At 38.7% G+C, this 25,458-nt stretch overlaps 1 long non-coding RNA gene across 1 annotated transcript; it reads right to left on the reverse strand.

Moving 5' to 3' along the window:
* LOC139933822 (uncharacterized) lies at positions 1-24,319 on the reverse strand. The gene is made up of 4 exons (XR_011785626.1): positions 24,244-24,319; positions 3,927-4,096; positions 2,324-2,432; positions 1-1,142 (listed from the first exon to the last, which is right to left on the reverse strand). It is a non-coding gene; the product is annotated as an uncharacterized lncRNA (long non-coding RNA).
* Between the last annotated feature and the right edge of the window lie 1,139 nt (positions 24,320-25,458).

A 25,458-nucleotide genomic window follows, 5' to 3' on the forward strand; every position in this document is an offset into this window, starting at 1 on the left:
CAAGAGACACATTGCTTTTAGATTTGTGTGTAATTATCAACACTAAGGTGCCTCAAAACTGTGTGATTTTCCTTTTACTTTGTGTTTTGTGGAGTCAAAAATTCCATAATACTTACTGTGAACTAAAATAGTCTGCCATTTTGAGGAGTCACGAATTTGCTTCAACAAAAACGGCAGGTTGTGTTATAGTTCAGGAGGGTACATTTTTGTGGATAATTATTTTCTAATTTTAAACCATAAATTATTTCCAACGTCATCCATTTCATAGCAAGCACTTTCTAAAGCTCAAAACACCCAACCCGAAAGCGACGTGCCCCTTTAGACATTAGGCAACATGAAACTATCAGACTCAGTACTTGTACTTGTCAAAACCTTGTTGTTGTTTTCGAGTCTCAAGCTTCAATAATTGCAATCACAATCAATGATTTCATTTATTTCATCAACATTTTTTAGAAACACATACATTGCTTTTGGGCGTTTTGGGCTATGAAAGAGTTTGTTTTGACATGAACCAGGTTGGACAGAAAAGCATTTAAAAGTAGTGGATAATTAAACTAATGTACTTTAAAACTGTGAGGTTTTCCAAATACTTTGTGGATTATGATGGTCAGCCATTTTGGGGAGTCAAACTACTGCTTCAACAAAATGGCAGATCATGTTAGTTCAAGACGGCGAAGGAATACCAAACAATTTCCAGGTGTATTTGTGCGAATCATTATTTTCTAAATTTAAAACATCTTTGGATGACAGTCATTTAAGAGCGGCATTTAGTGTGGTGACATGGGCATTCAGTGATTCATGTAGATGTTCATCCATGACTGCACAGAGATTTCTGGCTTTCGTTGAGTGGTTTCACATCACCAACCGTGATGGAAATGACTGGAAGTGGTTGTGAAAATCTTGATGTAAAATGAAGAACCAATGCTTTGCAGCATTTAGCATCATCTTGTTTGCATTGGCTCTTTGGTGAATGTCCTTGATGCATGCAGAGTTTCATAAGTACAGTGTTGCGGTCTGGCATAAACATGTGTCCGTGGTCGCCTCATGCTCACATTGTAATGGGGACGCATTCCTGGAGGCACCCTCCTCATCATCAGTTCTCTTTCAATTGCTCCCAATGTGGAGAAGATGTTATCAAAGTACTGCAAGATAATACAAACATCAAAGACAAACAAATAACTAGTAGAAATAATAATAACTGGTTACCTCACCTCTGTAGGTAATCGAGACATTCCACCCCCTCAGCTTTATTATGGAAAGATAATGAACTTGTGTTAAAAATAGGTATGAGTTCACTCTTTATTGTAAAACCTTGGCCAAGGCTAAGAATGATAATCTAATATTAGTAATCTACCATTCGGACAACCTCTCATTGAGCCAAATACAGTGATGGCAACCTGCTCGATCATTTGTAAATTAAGGACAAAAGGTCTGGAATCCGGAATTACACAATATCCCCCAGAAAAAGGGAGATTTAAAGCATGAATTCCAGTACCCTCCATATATTTTTATGAGGGATTTAAAGCATAGCACGGTATAGGTGCTTGCCTAGCCTGTGCAGGCAGCACAATAGATTTCCCGGTTCAAAGAGTATGGTCAATTGACCATAAAAAAATGGATACTCTGAGTTGTTCCGGGCGTTTGTAAAGTGGCCACCATAAGCTAGTTTGAATAAGATTTGACTTTGTATACATCCTCAGACATGGTTAAAATAACGAGAATGTATGGAAAAAATTGCACAGCTTTCGCATGGGGCACTTTCGTAATACTTGCAGGATCTACATGCAGATTTGACATTGTTGTTCCGATGCAACAAACTTTGATCAAAGGTTTTATATAAACACCATCAAAATACCTTCCCTATAGACGATGTGACCTCTGACGTCACACGAAAACCATAACATGATTCGCGCGCATACCGCCGGGCAAAACCTTTGTGTTTTGGCAGCCAGCTAGAAAGTGTACGCAATCTTACTATGACTACGCAACTCAGTGCCCGGCGAAACATGACGTATATAGTGTTTTGTCAACAGGGGGCGGTTTGAATGTAAACATAGGTCACATCGTCTATAGCATCTGCACTCAGGCCTGGAATAACATGCATGCTACGGAGACCATCGGTCTCCGCCATTGCCCCATTTCTTGGCCTTGGTGCCCTTTAAAAGTTTCACATCGAAGTGCCCTTTGCAAAATGCAAATGGCCTTGCCCTTTCAACATGAAGTTCCAGGCCTGCTCATGAGTCTGTCTACACTGCTGCCCCTTTCAATGTTCGATTTATCTTTTACATAAGGATTTGTTGTTAATAATTCTGAGCAGTATTACCAGAGCATCCCTTGTCGCTAGGCAACATCTGAGCAGAACACAAACAACTGAAGAGGTTTTCCATCATCTCGTTTTCTTATGTGCTTGTCTTGTCATGTCTCTTTAAGACCTGTAAAGAAAACAATTTTGGGTTGAAAAACAAAATTGACTAGAGTGGGACTCGAACTAACCCCCTCCAGATTAAAGTGTAGACATTTCTACCAATTGTGTCATATGATTCCTGGCTACACGACAGTTTAAAACAATGTATGTACAAATAAGGGACACCTACATATGTCTAGATAGCTCAGTTGGTATAGAGTGCTGTCACATTAATGGAACACATTGCCTTGGATCGGACGAGTTGGTCTATAAAAAGTGTTTGTAACCGTTTGTTATAAAATGCATATTGTTGGAAAGATGTTTTAAAAGTAGAATACAATGATCCACACATATTTGCATCGAAATTGCATGTTTTCCTTTCACTTTGCGAACTAACACGGTCGGCCATTTATGGGAGTCCAAAATTTGACTCCCATAAATGGCCGACCGTGTTTGTTGACGAGGTATAAGGAAAACTACGCAATTTCGAGACAAATATGTGTGGATCATTGTATTCTACTTTTAAAATATCTTTCTAATCAATGCATTTTTATAACAAACGGTTACAACTCTTCTAAAAAACCAGCTCGACCGATCCAAGGCAACGTGCTCCTTTAATCTATTTATTAAAAACATTTATGTTTTAAGTACATGAGTGTCAAATTGCCTGTGTTTTGATGCAAAACATTTCAAATGAATCATGCTTTTATATGATGACCTAAAACTGTATGCAATTAGCAGTCCGCAAGATCGAAAAACATTGAGAGGGGACCAGTAGCTCTATCTTGATGCATCTTTTTACAGTACGCTCTGTATAGTCTTCACCATAAGATGGATCAATCACAGGATTAACTTAAATATGTAATATAGGATATTTCAAAGTTACACTTCAAGGGGTGCGACGTTAACCATTGGCTGATCCAACCAAAAAAGTTATTGGTTACAACCGCCAAAACGCACCGCTGGGGTTATGATCACACAAGGCATTCTGGTAAAGAAAAATCTGCACAGTGAAATCATTCAATTGGTGACAATGAAATACTCTGAATATATTCATGCATACCTATAGACATTAATGGTTGGCACACACCATAAAGTTGGGCACTAGGCAGTTGCAGAAACTTGGCCATAACATGCCACAACAAAATCATTAAAATGAAAACTGTTCTAATTTTTTGTTCTAAAATACAGGAGTTCAGTAAAACCTTTTTGTTAGCAGTACTGGGCCCAATTTCATGGCTCTGCTTGCTGCAGAATTCTGTGCTTACGATTCCCTGCTTACGAGCAAGCGCCGAGTTTCTGTGCTAGCCTTGCAAATGTAGAATGCCTAATAACAGGGAGTACGCACGCGCAGAAGCCAAAATTCACCGCTAACCTGTGAAATACGCTTGTCGTAAGCACAGAATTCCCTGCTTCCGTAACCTTAATTCTGTGCTTACGGTAAGCAGAGCCATAAAATTGGGCCCTGTCGTTAGGTAATTTATTTAAAGATAGAATAACAACAAACTTGACTGCAACTTACCATGTGTGTATGGCAGGATGATGGCAAATATTATTTCACTACAGTAAAGCTTCTATGGCACTTTATGAACTCGAGTCTCTTCAGCAGCCATTTCAGGGGAGGCCTTGCTGGTGAACTGCCTCCCCACACATCTTCCCGCACATCTCAGAGTGTCATCTTCTCACGGATTCCTACAAGTGACAAAAAAAAATATTGGGATTGAGCAAAGAAAAAAATGCCCAGTCTGTGTACCTTGAGGTTTATTATTTGATAAGTAAAATAAATAAAGAGTACAACACATGATAAAACAACTTATTGACCCAAACCACATGATATCAATAATATTTGTAGTAATAACTAGTTCTTATATAGAGCACATTTCACAATAACCGTCTCAATGTGTTTTACATTATTGCATTGGTCATTTGGCCATAACATTCTTTTAATCTGTCTCAGCTCCCTTGGGGGTATACAACCTGGGCAACCCTATGCTCTAAGGGCTTTTCATACACAGTATCAACCTCTACCCTAGCTGGTACCCACTTATAGTGTCCCGACCGGAATTCGAATACACACTTCGATGACCTAACCACCAGAACTTAAATTTGATGATCAGGAAAATCTTTGATGCACCATTTTGGGAGTATTATACAATGAATTTACCCATGATTGTGCAGTTAGTGCACATATTAGGTGAAACTCAATCCATTAACAGATTTTTAAATGCCTACCATAAAATTCATATGCAATTTTACTCCCAAAATGACGAATGCTGCAATCAGCAGCCTTAAATGACAATGATGCAGTGGGTCAAATACTCATTTTATTGCAGGGACTTGGAAGTTAAGCTATACCGTGTGCTCCATTAGTTGCTGGAATTTATTCACAAATCCGACTGACGGAACTTACAAGGTAAAGCAGAATAAAAAAACATCATTATACCAATATAAATAGTTACCTAAACCCTGCAATGAATCTTTTCAAAACCTTAAATACCACAAAGAAAAACACAGTAAAAGCCTAAACAAAGTAAACAACAATTTTCTAATCACACTGGATACTATTGGTGACTACTCAATATAATTGTGAACATAAAAACTTACTAACTTGGTAATTAGCAATGGAAAGTTGTTGATGGTATAAAACATTGTGAGAAATGGCTCCCTCTGAAGTAACGTAGTTTTCAAGAAAGAAGTAATTTTCCACTGAAATATTTGAATTCAGACCTCAGAATAAAAGGTCCCAAAATCAAGCATCTGAAAGCACACAACTTCGTGTGACAAGGGTGTTTTTCTTCCATTATTATCTGGCAACTTCGACCACCAATTGAGTTAAAATTTTCACAGGTTTGTTATTTTGTGCATATGTTGAGATACACCAAGTGAGAAGACTGGTCTTTGACAATTACCAAAGGTGTCCAGTGTCTTTAAACTAAACAAAAGAAAACAAAAAACTACAGTGACAAAGACAAGTTATAGCTTGAAATCAAAAGGCTTTAACTACATAAACCCACTACTCAAACCCTTTGTTGTAACCAACAATGTTAGAATAACATCAACATACACTAAAATTAAATTACAGCAAAAAGTTAAACGAAAACAACATCAAGCCCAAAAATCAAGCCCAAAAAGAACTATGTCCTGCCATACAGATAATATTCGGAACCCCTGAATGTTGCATGAGATATGCAAAATGTCTCAAACTTGTCACATCATCGACTTGACCAAAACCGCCAGAGTACAAGAGAAAGAAAGTTGCTGTGGTTGATGGCACAACCAAAGAGATAGACGTTTCTGTGGTTGTCAGCGCAACCAAATTTAAAGAGATAAAAATTTATGTGGTTTTCAGCGCAAACAAAGAGAACAAAATGTCTTTGTTTGACAGAGCAACAATAGAGTGAGACGTTTCTGTGGTTGACAGGGCAACCAAAGGGATAAAAATTTCTGTGGTTGACTGGGCAACCAAAGAGTGAGACATTTCTGTGGTTGACAGGGCAACCAAAGGGATAGAAATTTCTGTGGTTGACAGGGCAACCTAAGAGTGAGACATTTCTGTGGTTGACGGCACAACTAAAGAGATAGAAATTTCTGAGGTTGATGGCGCAACCAAAGAGAAAGATGTTTCTGTGGTTGACGGCGCAACAAAAGAGTCATACATTTCTGTGGTTGAGGGCGCAACCAAAGAGCGAGACATTTCTGTGGTTGTTAGCGCAACCAAAGAGCGAGACATTTTTGTGGTTGTTAGCGCAACCAAAGAGCGAGACATTTCTGTGGTTGTTAGCGCAACCAAAGAGCGAGACATTTCTGTGGTTGTGGGGCAACCAAAAAAGGAGACATTTCTGTGGTTGTGGGGCAACCAAAGTGCGAGACATTTCTATGGTTGACAGCTCAACAAAAGAGAGAAGTTTCTGTGGTTGACATGGCAACCAAAGAGTGATACATTTATGTGGCTAACGGCACAACTTAAGATATAGAAACTTCTGAGGTTGACTACGCAACCAAAGAGAAAGGCAATTTCTGTGGATGACAGGGCAACCGAAGAATAAGACATTTCTGCGGTTGATTGGCACAACCATTTTAGTGGTTGACAAGGCAACCAAATAGTGAGACATTTCTGTGGTTGACAGGGCCACCAAAGAGCGATACATTTCTGTGGCTGACGGCACAACTTAAGAGATACAAGTTTCTGTGGTTGACTGCACAACCAAAGTGTAAGACATTTCTGTGGTTGACAGGGCAACCAAAGAATAAGACATTTCTGCGGTTGATTGGCACAACCATTTTAGTGGTTGACAAGGCAACCAAATAGTGAGGCATTTCTGTGGTTGACAGGGCCACCAAAGAGCGATACATTTCTGTGGTTGACAGGCCAACCAAAGAATAAGACATTTCTGTGGTTGACGGCGACAACCAAAGAGTGAGACATTTGTATGGTTGATAGGGCAACCAAAGAGCGATACATTTCTCTGGTTGATGACGTAACCAAAGAGTGAGATATTTCTGTGGTTGACAGGGCAACCAAAGAGCGATACATTTCTGTGGTTGTTAGCGCAACCAAAGAGATAGACATTTCTGTGGTTGACCGGGCAACCAAGGAGTGAGACATTTCTGTGATTGACAAGGCAACCAAACCAAAAAGCGAGACAATTCAGTGGATTACAGGGCAACCAATGAGCGAGACATTTCTGTGGTTGACGCAACCAAAGAGATAGAAGTTTCTGTGGTTGACATGACAACCAAAGAGCAATACATTTCTGTGGTTGATGCCACAACTTAAGAGTTCTGTTTGACAGAGCAAAAATAGAGTGAGACGTTTCTGTAATTGACAGGGCAACCAAAGGGATACAAATTTCTGTGATTGACAGCCCAACAAAAGAGTGACACACATGTCTGTGGTTGACAGCTCAACAAAAGAGAGAAGTTTCTGTGGTTGACATGGCAACCAAAGAGTGATACATTTATGTGGCTAACGGCACAACTTAAGATATAGAAACTTCTGAGGTTGACTACGCAACCAAAGAGAAAGGCAATTTCTGTGGATGACAGGGCAACCGAAGAATAAGACATTTCTGCGGTTGATTGGCACAACCATTTTAGTGGTTGACAAGGCAACCAAATAGTGAGACATTTCTGTGGTTGACAGGGCCACCAAAGAGCGATACATTTCTGTGGCTGACGGCACAACTTAAGAGATACAAGTTTCTGTGGTTGACTGCACAACCAAAGTGTAAGACATTTCTGTGGTTGACAGGGCAACCAAAGAATAAGACATTTCTGCGGTTGATTGGCACAACCATTTTAGTGGTTGACAAGGCAACCAAATAGTGAGGCATTTCTGTGGTTGACAGGGCCACCAAAGAGCGATACATTTCTGTGGTTGACAGGCCAACCAAAGAATAAGACATTTCTGTGGTTGACGGCGACAACCAAAGAGTGAGACATTTGTATGGTTGATAGGGCAACCAAAGAGCGATACATTTCTCTGGTTGATGACGTAACCAAAGAGTGAGATATTTCTGTGGTTGACAGGGCAACCAAAGAGCGATACATTTCTGTGGTTGTTAGCGCAACCAAAGAGATAGACATTTCTGTGGTTGACCGGGCAACCAAGGAGTGAGACATTTCTGTGATTGACAAGGCAACCAAACCAAAAAGCGAGACAATTCAGTGGATTACAGGGCAACCAATGAGCGAGACATTTCTGTGGTTGACGCAACCAAAGAGATAGAAGTTTCTGTGGTTGACATGACAACCAAAGAGCAATACATTTCTGTGGTTGACGCCACAACTTAAGAGTTCTGTTTGACAGAGCAAAAATAGAGTGAGACGTTTCTGTAATTGACAGGGCAACCAAAGGGATACAAATTTCTGTGATTGACAGCCCAACAAAAGAGTGACACACATGTCTGTGGTTGACAGGGCAACGAAAGAGCGATACATTTCTGTGGTTGTAAGGGCAACCAAAGAATGAGACATTTCTGTGGTTGACAGCGACAACCAATGAGTGAGACATTTCTGTGGTGGACAATGACAATCAATGAGTGAGACATTTCTGTGGTTGACGATGACAACCAAAAAGTGAGACATTTCTTTGGTTGACGGCGCAGCCAAAGATATAGAACTTCTGTGGTTGACGGCGTGGTGCAACCAAAGTAATTAGAAGTTTCTGTGGTTGATGGGCCAACCAAAAGTATGTCAATTTTTGTGGTTGGCAACCAAAGATATATAAATTTATTTTGTTGACAGTGCAACCAAAGAGTGACATATTTCTGTGGTTGACAGCACAGCCAAAGAAAGAGATATTTATGTTGTTGACGGCGCAACCAAAGAGTGAGACATTTCTTTACCCTTGTGTGAGTGGTTCTTAACACTAGATTAGGCGTGGGATATTAGCAGGTTGCTTTAGATAATGAATCTGTCAGAAGCCCGTATTTGTTGAGAGAAATGGACTATACATATGGAAATGTATGCATTTGGGGCTCTGTAATGACCCAGCTACTTTTAGGAGACTTATGGAAACGGTCATGAGAAGGTTGCAGTGGGAAATCCTGCTGACCTATGTAGAGGACTTAAATGTCTTAGGTAACACAGTTTAAGAAATGAAAGAGAGACTGAAAGTGGTGTAGATTGTTGACTTGTTGAGGAGTGAGGCTTGTGTGTTCTGTCATGGAGGGATCAGCTTGTTGGCGTTGTTTGGTGATCAGGCATGCTTCTTTCGTGGGTATGTTGGTGAAGAGAGAGACTACATAAAAACTTACAACAATGTCCAATTGACTGAGGTGAATGCCCTTAATGATGTTGACGAACTGACTTCGGTTGGTGATGTGATGCTTTGTGAGGCAGCTTGAGACTGATGGAGAGATTGGAGCTGGTTGGTGATCTTGTGTTCAATGGCCTGGACAACACTTCATCAGTTCCTACAACACCTGAACAACTAACATCCACTATCAAAGCTACCCTAACCCTAACCCTAACCCTAATCCTAATGCTAAACATAAACCTAACGAAGTCCGAATCCAGATCCTTCAAACCATCAAGAATTCTTAGCTACCAAAACCTAACCCACGCAAGCAATAAAATGCCGCCATCTGAGCTATACCTAAAGACCAATCCATCCACAAGTCAGCCAACAAGGATAACGCCACTGTGGTCATGTCCACCTCTGACTACAAACAACAAGGTGACTGAGATTCTCTCAACCGACACTTAAAGACAACTACCAAAAAACCCTATCCAGGCCATCGAGCACAAGATCACCAACCAGCTCCTATCTCTCCATTAGTCTCAAGCTGCCTCACAAAGCATCACATCACAAACCGAAGTCATTTCGTCACCATCTACCTCAGTCAATCGGACATTGTTGTAAGTTTTGATGTACACGTTGTCTTTCTTCACCAACATACCCCGAAACAAGCATGCCTCATCACAAAACAACGCCTACAAGTTGATCACCTCATGACAGTTGTTCTCATTACTTGTGAATCTTCATCAAGCTATCCCATGGAGGGACCACTCACATGAGCAAACCGCTGAGGCTGCCATTGATATACTCAACTCTCAGAGTGACTCAGTAGAAAAAGCTCATGAGGACAGACATTTATCACAAGAGAATAGGCTAGAGTGTTAGATAAAGGAAGAGAGTAGTATTAGCCAGAGAGTAGGGAACCAGATGATTCCATAGTGGCTCGAAAAACTATCACCGTAGGTTCAATTTCCACTGTGGAACATGAGGCAATTAAAAATAAGGCAAATGAGGCTAGTGAGCCAAAGCAAGGTTTGTCTTTGCATTTACTAGACTTGTTTACAAGAAGTACAGACAATGTACAAAACGAGTAAGCTGTTCCAGTCAGGACGTGTTTAGTAGAGTTCGAAGACCTGGGGGTCAAGATATAGGTAGGACGGATGTTATGAAACACCACATAACCACTGGAGATGCAAGGCCAGTAAAACAGAGACCAAGATGGGACTCTGACTGCCTTATGAGAGATACAAAGATAGGTTGTTGGCATAAAGAAAAGAGGTGCGATAGAACCCTCGTATAGCCTGTGGGCTGCCAATGTTGTACAAAGGCGTTTCTGTATAGACTACAGAAGGTAGACCTGTCCCCAAGAGTTTAAAGGATTCTTGGCCTTGCGTCCTATGACAAAAAGTTCATACAGGATTTTGCAGAGAAAGTTAATCTTTTGCATGCCCTGACAGAGAAGTCAAGACTGTTGTAGTGGAGTGAGTTATACCATGGAGCTATAGCTTCATGGTTATACCAGGGTGCATTTGACAACCCCGCAAACAGTGTAGCCAGGAACAACTGGTTGAGTAGAGAGGGCAGTAAAAACATAACGTCCGCATTTTAGAAAAGAGACACAAGAGGAAAAGTTGATGGTTATGGCAAAGAAAAACAAAACAAGAAAACCCAAGTAGATGATGAGACTCAGTTAGGTTTTTTTATGTCAAAAAGGAGGGCAAGAACTGACAGAGTATAAATTTTCTTTCAGTGTTGGCCTACAATGTGCGGGATTCAATGTGCCACTACCCAGCTAACGTGCAAACGTTGGATGCATAAACATGTTATCTTTCGATTTACATTAACACTTTCCAGTTAAAAAAGTTCAATTGTAAGCTGAGCAAACTGCCAATTTACCAGATAGATTATGTTTGACAAAAAACACGAAATTAGATATGATTAAGCAGTGTAGCAGTTGAGTCACCTATGTCAAATCGGAGTCCGAGTCATGAGTCACAAGTCACTTGGGTCGAGTCCAAGTCCCGAGTCACTTGTTTGAGTCTTGAGTCCGAGTAACGAATCATTTGGGTCAAGTCCGAGTCAGAGTCACGAGTCACTTGTTTAAATAGTTAAATAGTTCTACTTCAACCGGTTCACCTATACTGGAGCACTTGATTGCAAACCAAATGTCGAAAAATAAGAATAGGAAATTACAAAGTAAAACACATATAATTTAAATAAAGTTCTGTACTGCAATTTAAATTTCATGACCAAGTGCCATGACCAGATTCGAACCCACATTCCGATGATTAACCACCAGAACTTGAATTCAATACTCTTGACCATGACACCCTTCCTTTAATTTTAAATGAAATTAAACTATATCGATGAAAGTGTAGATTATTTTAGTGAATCTACACTCAACTGTCAATTCGTTAAAGACTAAAGTGAATAGTTCAACTTGAAAATAGCCATCTTCCCAAATTAAAAGATAACATGATCATTGTCCATTAAAACACAGCTGAAAACACGTTATCTTCCAATACTGGTATACCGAAAAACTTTCCATTTAAAATAGTTTAATTGGAAACTGAACAAACTGGCACTATACTCAATAATGTTTGATTAAGTACACATAATAAGATAAAAACAAGGAAACATACATTTACAATGTACTGTACACTGTAATCTTGGAATATCTCATTTGAGTAAAAAATTATTTCATAATGAATGAAATAGTGGTGGTAAGGTACGGACATTATCCTATCTATATTTTAAAACTCCCTTAATTAAACAGAATTAGGCCTTAAGAGTGACAAGCTTAACAGAGTAAACTGTGCCAACACAGAACCACAAACAAAAACATTAAAGGCACTGGACATTATTGGTAATTACTCAAAATAGTTGGTAGCATAAAAACTGACTTGTTTTCCCTGTTGATAGTGTAAAGAAACATGGTTGAAATGGCTCCATTAATTTCTTGCACTTTCGATGACCAATTAAGCCCAAATTTTTATTTACTGGTTATTATTTTATGCATATTTTGGGATACACGAAGTGAGAATATTGGTCTTTCACAATTAGATTACCAAACGTGTCCAGTGCCTTACAATTCATTAGGCCTAAACAAAAAATCTCAAATCAATCTATATTTTGTATGAGCCTGTACAAGTTTGCTCAGTCTGTTCCTTTTAATAACAACTAGTTTCTAATGTTAGGCGCAAGTTTACAATAACCGTATCAGTGCGCTTTGCCCACGTCATTGGGCCAATAACGTTCCTTTAATCTTTCTTGGCTCTCTATGGACAGACCTGAGCTGCAGCATAGTGCTAGTGGCTTTTCAACCCCTACCCTCAAAGGTACCCATTATACCCCAGAGTGACCATGACCAGATTCGAACCCACATTGCGATGACTAACCACCAGAACTTGAATTCGACGCTCTTAACCACGACACCCTTCTTTAATTTTAAATGAAATAAACTATATTGATGAAAGTGTAGATTATTTTTGTGAATCTACACTCAACTGTCAATTCGTTTCAAACTAAAGTGAATAGTTCAACTTCATAAATAGCTGTCTTCACAAATTAAAAGATAACATGATCATTGTCCAACAAAACACAGATGAAAACATGTTATCTTTTGATATACCAAAACACTTTCCATTTAAAATAGTTTAATTGTATACTAAAAGTAAACTGGCATTGTACTCAATAATGTTTGACAAAGTACACAAAATTTGATAAAAATAAGGAAACATTTACACCGTACACTGTAATCTTGGAATAATTTCCATAACCTGCCACCACTTTTTCACCTATTTTTACCACAAGGAGTTTCTCATTTGAGTAAATTCAATCTAAAATATTTCATAACGAATGAAAAAGTGGTGGTTGGATATGGACATTATCCTCTATACTTTAAACCTCCCTTATTAAACGAAATTACAGAGTGACAAATTAAACAAAACAGAGTTTAAACTGAAGCAATAAACAGAACTACAAACAAGAACCTTAAAGGCACTGGACACTATTGGTAATTACTCAAAACAATTGTTAGCATAAAAACTGACTTGTTAATGAGCAATGGATAACTGTTGATAGTAAAAAAACACTGTGGGGAATGGCTCCATTATTTTCGTATGTATCTTTGATGACCAATTGAGCCCAAAGTTTCACTGATTGTTATTTTAAGCATACATGTATTTTGGGATACACCAAGTGAGAATAACAATTAGGCCGGAAACATTGAAAAAATCGTCACACTATACTATAACGACATAATCTGTAAACAATCTATAATCAATAGCAAGATGAATTTACTTTAGAATCACAGCGGTAACGATAATGTGAGATGATGGCCGTCTTTTGATGAAGATGCCAGTTCTCCCGAGTTGAAAGAGATGGAACATGTATTTGAATGTGCTACAGACTCTGTAGAATGGCTTTGCTGATGGCCTCTCTTGGTCCGCATGTTGTTCTCTTAGAAGATCGTACACCAAATGAATGCTGACCAGTAGATTAGCATATGAATATGTTTGCATATCAGTAATCTTATGAATGTACACTTATTATTGAGAAAACAATTTAACTGAAACATAATCAATGACAAAAGTTTAAGTCAGAGAATAGTCTCTTAATGTAAATAATCACCTTCAGCTCATATACTATCCGCGAAACTACACTTTCTCGCCCATTCTCCTTTAGCTCAGGGAAACGGTACTAAATCTTTGGGAATTTATATTGAATTTAATGCGGCAGAAACATATTGACAATACACATGTAACAGCTATTTGTATAATGAACCTTCAAAAGTATTTTCTTCCAAGAAGCATATTACTAACCAGTACAACTCCTTTATTTAACCATAGTTACTCAGTTGGACTTATAGTCCATATACCCCTGAATGTAACAATCTGCTAACTTCCATGAAACACGCAGTTCCAGTAATCTCTAAAATTGGCTATTTTAAAGCAATTGGACACTTTCGGTAAACAGTATTGTCCAAGGCCCACACTTAGTGTATCACAACTTAAATATAAAATCACAAACCTGTGAAAATTTAGGCTCAATCAGTCATCAGAGTCGGGAGAAAATAACGCGACAACCCACCCTTGTTTCGCCATGTCATGACAAGTGTTTAAAATAACTCTGTAAATCTCGATATCGATAATTGGTATATTGTTTTAATGATTTCTCAAAAAGTAAAGCATTTAATTTTTTCCCTTTTCTTCCTAAATTGTCAAATGGCCTTATCTGGGCCTCATTGAAAACTTAAAAATGTTCAAATCTACTGACATTTATCTTAATTTACAAAAATGTGTAAGGATATTGTTTTACATGTCTGTTTCAAACTTGTTCTACGCACTAACCTCAAACATCATTCCCACTAAACCAGCAGTACTACTACAATCTTTATACAAGTCCACAAATGGTACTGTCCACTGTGGCATTTTTTGTTGGAATAGTCTGGACAAAATATAACCTATACATGTAAGAGGGTTGAGGAAGACAACAGAAAGAGTAATGTAGAACACCAGGCCAGTACCCATACCGCAGTGTGGGGATACGCCTTTCCCGCCAGCAGGAGATATGTGTGTATATACTCTAACTGACATCAATGAAGTGTCGACCATTCCGGGGTCCAGGCGCCTCCTAATATACACACTAAACAAAAGCTAAAACTAAACTGGCATGGTGTTCCTTGAAATGAGAGAAGGGGGAGTAGAAGAGGAAATAGAAAAGGAGCGCAGTGAACCTATTCAATACAACATATTGTGCTTCCATTTGGGACTTTTATGGCTCTCCAGATTTTTGTAATATTAAATCAATAAAATTAATAATAAAACTTTTATAGCGCGCATTTCACAATACCTATCTCAATGTGCTTGCATTGATTTAACGTCCCCCAAAGATGAATTTAGTTTGGTTCATGGGACATGAACTTTTGAATTCTGAAAGTTGAACTCCCCGTTTTGGCCAGAAGTAAAGGTCACATGGGATCATACTTCAGACAAGATAACATACACGTATTTATATTCATCAAGTGTTTTGATATGCAATTACCTTGTAAGCTTATTATAAGTTATTTAAAGGTTCTCATCAAGAAATTGTTTATGTCAATATTAAGAAAATTAACTAATTAGTTTAAAATAATTATTACATGCAACTATTATTTCATGACATTAGCTTTACAGTTGGTACAAACATTCATCAGGTCGGGCATGCTCGGCTTTCTTTGACATGTTTCTTCTATCTTTCTCTGTTGTTTTTCAAACCTGCATCCAGTATCCTCCATGACTTGGTCAAAAAAGGTCTTCTTTGGGCATCTTTGTCTGCTGGGGATGAGTTTTCAAAGTAGAATATCTCCAGCTTTCAAAGTAGAATATCTCCAGCGAGTTATTCAACAGTTAGTCAATAGACCATATTTGTGGTTTACAATTTCCTTGGGATTGGCACTGGAGAATTTGTCTGAGTAGTCTGCACAGTGTCCTTGGGATTGGCACTAGAGAATTTGCATAAGCACAATGTCCTTAGGATTGGCACTGCAGACATTGTCAAAGTAGTGTGCACAAAGTCCTTGGGATTGGCACCAGAGAATTTGTCAGAGCAGTGTGCACACAGTGTCCTTGGGATTGGCACTGGAGAATTTGTCTGAGTAGTCTGCACACAATGTCCTTGGGATTGGCACTGGAGAATTTGTCAGAGACGTATGCACAATATCCTTTGTGATTGGCACTGGAGAATTTGCGTAGGCACAGTGTCCTTCGGATTGGCACTGGAGAATTTGCGCAAGTACAATGTCCTTGGGATTGGCACTGGAGAATTTGCGTAGCACAATGTCCTTGGGATTGGCACTGAAGAATTTGTCAGAGACGTATGCACAATGTCCTTTATGATTGGCACTAGAGAATTTGCGTAAGCACAGTGTCCTTGGGATTGGCACTGGAGAGTTTGCAGGAGTAGTATACAGTGTATCCTTGGGATTGGCACTGGAGGATCTGTCAGAGTAGTATGTACAATGTCCTTGGGATTGGCACTGCAGAATTTGTCAGAATAGTTTGCACAATGTCCTTGGAATTGGTACTGCAGAATTTGTCAGAGTAGTATGCACAATGTCCTTGGAATTGGCACTGCAGAATTTGTCAGAGTAGTATGCTCTTACAACCTTGCAACATCAATGACCCGCCTGTCCACACAAGGGATGGCACAACTCTCCAGGCGAATCAAACTTCAAACACCTTGAAAACGACATGCACATATGCAGACAACCAATGTAGTACGAAAACAGAGAAGACAGAGACATTTGCAGTAGAGCAATAGCAAAAGCTGCCACATTGCGCTGCACCGAACACTAGGCTTGAGACCGGAACTGGTATGTGATCTTTCATTTAATATCTGGAATGGGGTTTCTTTGGTAGGTATCTGTAAGTGTCAGATGGTGTCTAAGTGAAGGTTAGTGTCTGTCAGGGTCGGTTGTAGGCCTAGTCGTTTGTGTCGGTAAGTGTGGTCATGAGTGAGGGGTTAGGGTTACATTAAAGGTTAGGGTGATAGAACTCCCGGGTAGAACTAGGGTTAGGGTTAGGATGAGGGTTAGAGTTGTGTTAGGGACAGACACCTACAAGAAACCCCATTCCGGATATTGAATGCAAGATCACATAGCAGCTCCATTTGTTTCAAGCCATTAGCACACCAATTTAGCGTTATTTTATTTTGCATTCTAGAACTCTCTGAATCCCCTGCCCTCGTTTCCTCAGACAACCCAAGATACACAATCTTGATGCTCCCCTCCACGACATAGTGGTGTCCGGGGGTTCACCAACCTACAACATGGCCAGACATCTCACCAAGATCCTCCACCCAATGGGCCTCACACAGCACCATATCACCAACACAAGTTCAACATGCATGTCGGTTTTGTCAAGAAAACACTCAATCACCAGTTCCTCCAACACCTGAACAACCAGCATGCACTCATCAAATTGACCATGGAACTTAAGGAGAACAGTACCATCATCTTCCATGATGTTTAAGTCACCAGCAATGCAGATAGCACCCTCGCCCACACTGTACACTGGAAGCGCGCACGCAATTAGCATTATCCACACAGGTCTTTATTCCATTATCTACTCTTGGAGTCCACCATCCAGAACAATTTGGTCCACTGTAAGCCCGTAGCAGTTAACTAGGTATATGGGTACCCGAAAACAGTCGTTCAGTTCCAGTTCCATTTTATCGATTCCATGCCGGAAACATCCAGCGAGCAGCAGCTCCCACAGCTCCCACATTTAGTTAGATATTCAGAGATGAAAATTATTCAGTTACGTCGTTAGTGACGTCACGTAATGTACTTTTAAAGATCATCACTTAGACTGTGTACGCATCCAGAGTAGGATATGTTCCTCCTCATGTAAATGCCATTCATTTCTATTTCTTGCAGTTCTGGTTCATGTTGCTCCTGCATGATGTCATCTCTCCGTGATGATCTTCTTCTCTGTCTACATGTACCTCTTTTCCCTTTCCCTGTCCTTGGTTGCCAATCCATGATTCTTGTTGTCCATATAATATTGTCAGTTCTAAGGGTAAAGTGTCCATCCCATCTCCATATAGGCTTTTTCATATATTCCTCTGTTCTCTCTTGTTTCTGTGCATTTAATCCTGTCTCATATTAAGAAATGTAGCACTCGTCTCTCCATTGCTTTTGTTGGTGTGCAGAGTGTATGTTCTATCAGTTTTGTTGTTGTCTGTCCATGTTTCTGCTCCATACGTTATTGTTGATAGCCCACACTGATCCTATTATTGTTCTCCTCAATACCATATACCATGTAGGTATATTCCTATCACAAAATATTCCTCTGTGTCGTCCAAAGGAGCTCCATCCTGTCTTAATCCTGGTTGATGCTTCATCTTTTGTGATGTATTTCAGTTTTACTGTTTGGTACAGTATTTATATTCATTGACCCTGGCGATCTCTTGGTCCTCCAGTCCACCATTATTGAGTCATCTGTATTGAAGTTGGTCATGAACTTTTCCTTGCGCATCTTCAAATCATTGTCTTTACTTTTGCTGTTTATCTAATAACATTTCTCCATCGATAATGTACCCCTTCCTTCTCATCCAGTAAAGTGTTCTTGAAAACCTCTTCCAACACCATGTTGAATATTTTGGGTGATTTTTTGTCCCCATGTCTTGGTCAATTAAAATCCTACATTATGTTCAACAATACATTAAATAAAAGTTTAATAAAAAATAAAAACATAACACATAAACCACACAATGGATTTGTACAATCTATAAATCTTCACATGGGCTTTGCATACTTTTAAACAAAAGCTACACAGTGTGACCCCATTTGACCCGTACTTCCAGTTAAGCGCAGGCGTTAGAGCCAATGTCAGTTTTAAACTATTATCTATTTCGAGAAAAGCGCTGTGGCTAGCTGTTCGGCTCCATTGATCAACAGGTTCAAAGAAAGATTGACAGAAAGAAAGATAGATAGATAGATCAACAGATTAAAGGTTAAGTTTTCACAACACTACAGCTGAATTGTAACTACATTGTATGACACATTTATTTAAAGTTACTAGATACATAAATCACAAGCAAAAATGGGAAGCAGATGGATATCTAATTAATATGTAGAAGAATCAGACATACACCAAGCCTACATCCCTATGGAGTTTAAAAGTGGTTAACCCTGTTTCAGCCCTAGGAGTAGGTGGCAAGGCCTCTGAAAAAGAAAATTGTAGCTCACACCTTGAAGTGGCCTTTTTAATTTATTACCAATCATGACAACAAATTAAACTACTATGATTTGAGTGACGGCTCAAGTACCAATGAAAAACAAATTTTCAAACAGACATTTTGTTGTTGTGTGATATCGGTTCCAACTCATAAGAAATACAATTTGTAGAAGGCATTTCATGAGATTGGTGGTTTAAGGGCCACTGAGAGAAATGACATGTTGTTTTGGGTTTCTCTATTTTTTCCCTACTTTACTTAAAGGCACTGAACACGTTTGGTATTTGTCAAAGACCAGTATCTCACTTGGTGTATTCAAACATGCACAAAGTAACAATTCTATGGAACTATTGGCGCAAAACATTTCTAAACAATTCTTCCTTTTTTAGTTTTTTTTAGAAGAGTAACAGATGACAAAAACAAGACTCAGGCAAAATTTACCTAATTTTCAAGTAAGTTTACCAAGTAGGTTTTTATGCCAACAATTACTTTGAGTAATTACCAGTACTGTCCAGTGCCTTAAATAAAATATTTTAAATGGTAATATAATGTAGAAATTAACCTTTAAAAAATCAACATATTAATATAGGTATTAACAACACGGGTGAAGCCTGGGCAACTAGTGACATTTACTTTTTGACTAGTCGCACCACAAACAGTCGCCAATTCGAACTACATGAAGTTGCAAGTGATTTTTAATTCCCAAGATGCAATGCAGCATTTGTTTCCCGCAGGCACCATATACTAAAATTCCTGCTGAAAGGATTGATAGATTGTGTCACTGATGTCAGTGATGTTCAAGGCAGCATGATTAACCTAGTAGTTGAATAGTGGTTGTCCTGACTGGTCTAAGCAATCAATAGTGTCGACCCTAGTCACACAAGTCGCCCAGGCTTAAACAGGAGTAGGCACACTTCATAAAAATGTGATTTGTTTCCTGCAATCACACTATATGATAGATAAAATAAAATTTAAACTATGTGAAACTTAAACTGAAATTAAAATAGCGAACAGCAATAGAGACGCAATGCAAGATCAAAGTTGAAACAGATTGTGCTAATTGAATGAATGTTAAATATTCCCTTCATAGTACTGCAAATATTGCAAGATGATCAGACATTGAACTATAAAGAATGCTACCATTTTTGCCAGAGATGTGAATACTGTTTTATAAAGTACGTAGACTCCTACTCAAAATTTTGAAACAAACTCAAAGAATCATACACGCTGTATAAAGCATTTAAAGTTACTTGACATGTTTGGTAACCGACAAAGACCAGTATTCTCACTTGGTGTATCCTAATGCATACATCAAAAAACAAACCTGTGAAAACTAGGACTCAATTGGTCATCGAAACACCCTTGTTCCATTGGGCCGGAAAAATAAAAACTAGCAATTACTTATCAAGTTAAAGGTTCAGCATTAGCAAGAAGACTGAAAAGTAAAAGATCAGGCATGAACATTTTACTCGCTGGATTACCTTTCACTTATAGACATATAAATAAAAACGTCATTTTACTAACATACTGTAGCAATTACTTGTATTTTTACAAGCTACTGCATGAGGAGCTTGAGATTTTACTTAAACAACAGTGTTGCATATATATGGCTCTGTATCGCAACAATATTAAAGGGTTATTTTTCCCTTGGTCTAATGATCCAACGATAAATGTTACTTATAAATTTGTTGTGTACTTTAATTTCTCTAAAAGAACCAATCTCTGGAGCGCTGGCGTGGAGAGGCTGGCTGTTTCCTCATAGCCACTGCCGCCATCAAAAACTTGACTAAGTGGAAACTGCCCCGCCTGCATTTCAGTTAATCGCTATTGATCAGCGAGTCCATGCCTCTATTGTTATACTCCTGAATATCCCGCTATTGTGCTTTTCTCTGACCATTTACTAATCCGTTCAAGTAAATGGTGTTTTTCCAGTAAAAGGTTATTTATAGAGATTTGAACAAATTCTCATGCCTGATCTTAAACTTAACGACATTTTGTTAATGCTGGCCTTTATACGGCCAAGTATCTTGTGAAACTATCAGGTAATACTAAAATGTCGGTTTTAGTTACATCTCAATAAGAAGAGTCCCTCAAGCAATACTTTTACCTACTAGTTCGACCAATTACTAGCAATATTAAGGCTTACTTTTATTTATAAGGATTTCAGTAAAAGACTAGTAAAAGCAAATGCTAGTTTTTATTTATCTGGCCCATTGTGTGTGCTTTCAGATGCATAATCACCTCTTTCTAAACAAACTATATGTTACTTCAGGGGTAGCCGTTTCTCAAAATGTTTCATACCATGGAGTATCAACAGCTCTCTATTGCTGGTTACCAAGTAGGTCTTTTTATGCTAAAAATTATTTTGCGTAATTACCAATATTGTCGAGTGCCTCTATACACCCTTTGATAAAACTCTCTTTATATTTCAGGAAAATTACAGAGGGACCATGGTCCAATACACGGCTGTCTCACAAGCAAACGACTTAATAATTTGCCTTATAACCAGTTCATCACACTACACAAATACAATATGTAAAAGTTATGTTTAAAGCAACATTACATTATCGGCTTTTGCTAACAAAACAGTTGCTGGCACTCCTGGCCTTGTAAGCACTTTATGTAAGCCACCATTTACAATGTACATAAACAAACCTGTATGGGCTAAAGACCGTACAGCCACCTGGGTCACGATATGATTTCAGACAGAAACATTTAAAGGGACATTTTCTACTGTCAGTGTCAATCATCAATAGACCTAGTAAGTTTGATGTAAATCTGTGATCTTAGACAAGTTTTGTTCATACCAGTTATGTAATGTTCCTCAACAACAAGATGATAAAAGTTACTTTTGACTATTAACATTTACGGTAACAGGACCAGATAGCTGTCAGTGTAAAATTTCAAAAAATTACACCGTGAATAGTCTCCATGTACCAGCCAGTAATTTCAAAATTAACTTCTAAACTTTAAAAATGGTTTCCCCAAACATAAATTTTGGCTGCCAGGGATTTGTGGCCGTAAAATTACTGAAAATATGCATGCATGGGCAATCTTCGGAATCTACACTTATTATTGAGAAATCAAATTTATTTAATTTATTTCATATACAATTACCAGGAGGTAAACAATATGCAAAGCATTTTTATGAGACCCATACAAATTGCAATAAAGACTGTATTATAGTTCTGAGCACTGCAGTGACAACTGTTGCTTTGGTAAAATTTAGTAATGATCGATGTAAAACAACCATTCCTATTTTAAAAGATGTTAAATTTGCATCAAGGATATAAGATTGATACTTTTGGCTTAACCCTTACACCAATGTGTGTTAACACTGTTTACTCAGTACTTTCCTGAGTCCTGTGAAAAGTCAAAATGAATGCCCTATTTGTATAGGTTACAAATAACTCATATCATGTTTTTAGAATAAACAATGCAATTACTACCGATAAAATAGTATCAGAAATCATTGAGGTATTTAAGTGTGTGCAAGGAAGACCATAATGAAGCCTACTAGAAACTTGTATATCATAAAACTAGTCCCTCATTCAGAAGCTTGATGAAAATACGCAGGTAGTGAGAAAATAGACGACTTGTTGAATAGTGCAGCTTGTGGGGTCTGTCATGGAGGGATTAACTTGTAGGCATTATTTGACGATGAGACATGTTTCTTTCTTAGGTATGTTGGTGAAGAGAGAGACTTTGTCAAAACTCTCAAGAATGTCAGTTTGACCAAGGTGAATGTCATTTATGATGTTGACGAACTGGCTTAAATTGGTGATGTGGTCTGTTTGAGGCCAAGTAGTGGTTGGAGAATCTTTGTGAGATGTCTGGCCTTGTAGATTGTTGAAACCCTGGGCGCCACGATGGGATGGAGGGGAATATCGGGATTGTGAATCTTGGGTTGACCAAAGAAACGAGGGCAGGGGGATGCAGAAGTCTCGAGATGGCCTGGGTGTGCTGATGGCTTGAGACGAGACTGATGGAGAGACCGGAGCTTGTTGCTTATCTTGTGTTCGATGGCCAGAATGGAGTTTCTTGGTAAATGTATGTAAGTGTTGGTCGACGGAATCGCAGTCTCCTTGAGGTTATAAGTCAGATGTGGACTCGACCACAAACCCTAACCAAACACCTAACCTTAACTCAACCATCACTCTGCCCTAAACCTAACTCAAGTCCATATCCAAATCCTGCTAATCCTCAAGAACACCAACCTACCAAGACTATTCAAAAGCAAGCAGTAGAATGCTGCCATCTAAGCCCTACCTAAAGACCAATCCATCCACTTCATGTCAGCCGACACACCACTGTGGACATATCTACCACTAAGTATGACCACAAGGTGACTAAAATTCTGTCGACTGACACTTACAGACGCCTACCAAAAAAAAACCATCTTGGCCATTGAATGCAAGATCAGCAACAAGCTCTGATCTCTCCATCAGTTTCTAAGGCCATCAGCTCACCCAGATACTGCCATCAAAAGACCTCTGCATCCACCTGCCCTTGTTTCTTCGGTCAACCCAAGTTCACAATCCCGATGTTCCCCTTCGTCCCATCATGGCGCCCAGGGTTTCAACAACCTACAAGGCCAACATCTCACCAAGATTCTCCACCCAGAACTTGGCCTCAAACAGAACCACATCACCAATTTAAGCCAGTATTGTTGAGCTTCTAGTAAATGGAGTTTATTGATCAATAGTGTTTTTCAAAATTTAAACTATCACTTCAAAGTAAAATTTTAATTTGTTGATTTGATACTACTTTTTTCAAATTTGTATGCATTTTTCACCTAATGATCTGGAGATCATCATCATGTAAAAAAGCCTTTAGCGACCTTATAGTTCTGAGCAGCACATAAGAAAGTGTATAAATGACTAATTGTTTATGGAGTGTACGAGCTGAGGGCAAGTACTTTCGTAGTGAAATGATTCTACAATTCAGAGTCTATTCTCCGACTAAATCATTTTCCACAAAAGCCAATGTATGAAGTAAATTAAATTATTCGGATATATCAATAATAAGTGTAGATTTCAAAAGACCTCAATGATTTTTTGATACTATTTGATATGTAGTATTGCATGGTCCATTCGAAAAACATAATGTGGATATACATAAACAATAAAAATAGGCCATTCATCTTGAGTGGACTTATATTTACAAGTTGATGCTGCACGAGTTCTGCAGAGGCATTTACAAAATTTAACCCTGATTGTCATAACATTGGGATTTGTAATTTCACATCAATCATTACTAGAATTTACTGAAGCAAATTACAGTTAGCACTGTGATTGTTTACTAAAGAGTATAGATTTACAGAATTAATGTTTTATTGATACAATTGGATCCATTTCTGGATTTGATCTGCACTGACCTGATTCCAATCTTCTTCTTGCAAGCTTGATGTGAAGATCCGACCTTGAGTCTTGAAACATCTTGAATGCATCTTCTGCAAATAAAGTATAAGAACTTCCGTTAAAAGGGCAAGATGTGATTCATATCATTTTCTGTAATGAACAAGAGAGCCAGAAGGCCCTATAGATATATATACCACAATAACAGATGTTGCAATGAAGTTTAACAATGCACATGGTCACGAGTAAGAATGGGAGTTCAAACAATTCGTACTTGACGACTCCACAGGTCATATCAACTTGTCTGACGGCTGTATGGTACGCACGATCTCCAACTGTAAGACAAGTCAATTTTTTTAAACAGACTAGGCATGCTGAGCGATATCAATAATGTGCATAATCTAGTATTGGTGCAATACTCAACTATCACGAAACTCCCTCTATTGGCTCCGCGCCACAGAGATCACCGATCACCACTCAGAACGCCCTCTATGAGTGGAATAATCCCAACCCGAATAATTGATGACCAGCTGAGCCGGGATGGAGTTGGACTTAACTATTCTGTGTTTGAACGACATGCACGTAAAAAACAAAATGGAAAAAGCCCATTCGTGAATGAAAGACCTTATGCAAGATTTGTATACGAGACTCAATAAACACCAGATGTGAGATGGCAGATATATACAACCATTGGGCAGACGATGTTTTTGCTAGAGATACACCAAGACTAACGGCACATTCGAGTGAATGTGCTCTTCAGGCCAATGTGCCCGCTACGGTAAGTGACACAAATGGGGGCAAGGATATCCGCATAAAAACGATGTTTCTATTCAAAAAAAGATTTCACCCCCTGGCATGGAGTAGATAGACATAGGGCCAAGGAAGAAGCAGTTTCTTATTATTTATGAAGATCATCACCAACATCTCATCTTCCTATACTGTGCAGACACCTGCTCTGGATTATACTCACACATTGGTTGAGGTGGAAACTAGCAGGTGCAGAAGATACGCATATCATGCAAGTAAAAGCATCTAAGCATTTTGTGTGGGGGGATGGATATTTAACTGACGGTCCTTGTAGTTGGAAATCCAAGCCCGCATTATTTAAAATTGTTGAAATGTCTCCTTTGGTGTTAATATTTTGTGAAAAGAAAATTGAAATTGACATTTTCCATTTCAACGTCGTGCACTAACTTCCGTGTAAACACTTTCTTGCACTGATCACTGGTGGCCTA

The sequence above is a fragment of the Asterias amurensis genome, chromosome 2 (genome assembly GCF_032118995.1).
Source record: "Asterias amurensis chromosome 2, ASM3211899v1".
In the NCBI taxonomy this organism is placed as follows: domain Eukaryota; kingdom Metazoa; phylum Echinodermata; class Asteroidea; order Forcipulatida; family Asteriidae; genus Asterias; species Asterias amurensis.